Source organism: Dermacentor albipictus, chromosome 8 (genome assembly GCF_038994185.2).
Source record: "Dermacentor albipictus isolate Rhodes 1998 colony chromosome 8, USDA_Dalb.pri_finalv2, whole genome shotgun sequence".
Taxonomy (NCBI): domain Eukaryota; kingdom Metazoa; phylum Arthropoda; class Arachnida; order Ixodida; family Ixodidae; genus Dermacentor; species Dermacentor albipictus.
The window spans coordinates 33643840-33644767 of NC_091828.1; the positions used below are offsets into that span (position 1 = coordinate 33643840).

The 928-nt window shown below is 48.8% G+C and overlaps 1 non-coding gene across 1 annotated transcript; it reads left to right on the forward strand.

Annotated features, from left to right (window-relative positions):
- Positions 1–201: 201 nt before the first annotated feature.
- On the forward strand, positions 202–365 carry LOC135901559 (U1 spliceosomal RNA). Its single transcript, XR_010564170.2, has one exon. It is a non-coding gene; the product is annotated as a U1 spliceosomal RNA (small nuclear RNA).
- Positions 366–928: the final 563 nt, after the last annotated feature.

The window sequence follows — 928 nt, forward strand, 5'->3', positions numbered from 1 at the left end:
TGCAATCTGCGCTTTAGCCGTCCATGTTTTTTAGAACTTGATTTACAGTACTGTGCCAGCGGAGCTCAAGCGCGTAATTAGTTAATCCTTCAGCGACCTATTTTAGGCGTTGCTTTAGTGTTAAGGGAAATACACCGCGGATAACTTGCGCCACATGTCAGTCCGCTCGGAATGACCCAGCTTTGCGGCGTAAATTATTGCATACTTACCTGGTGCCGGGTTCTCTGGCGATCAATTAGGTCGGGGCCCCGTGTTGAGGCCTTGCCATTGCACTGCGGTTGGCTGAAGCACGCCACTACCCCAAACCGGGGCAGATGGGGCATGTAATTTTTGGTAGTGGGGCTCGGCGTGCGCGCCAGCCCCCTCGTATCAAACCAAAAATCAGATTAAAAAAACGCTCGTCCATGCTTTAGACCGTTTTAATGAAGGCGCTACCATTGTGCGATCCGAGCGCGGTCTAACATCTGGCGCGATGTCGCGCGGGAAGGTGAACATGCTGTTGGCAAGCGGAAAATTGTTGCGTTTTCCTGAGAGGTGTCAAATTTTTCCGGAAAAAGTTTAGCTACCGAATCCTCGAGGAAGCACGTTTTGCTAGCTTTCATGCTCTCAAAGTTCTCACAGAACGATTTTCCAAGCATTGTTTGTTTGGAACCGGGTTTCAAGCCTTACAAAATAAAGAACTGTAAAAAAGAGCCGATATAATTGCTATCGCAATAACTGGACCACAAGGGCCGTGAACATGGAGTACTTGATAAAACGACCCGATGACAGTGGCCGATAATATGCCATACGCACGTGACGCGTTGAAAGACTATGCGCACTCTTAGGTTTCGAGTGGTGCCTGTGCGAGAGCACCTCGCCGACATGATCGAGAGGGCTGAAAAAAAAAATCAGTTCCTTTATAACCCTGGAGCAACGAATGCGATAG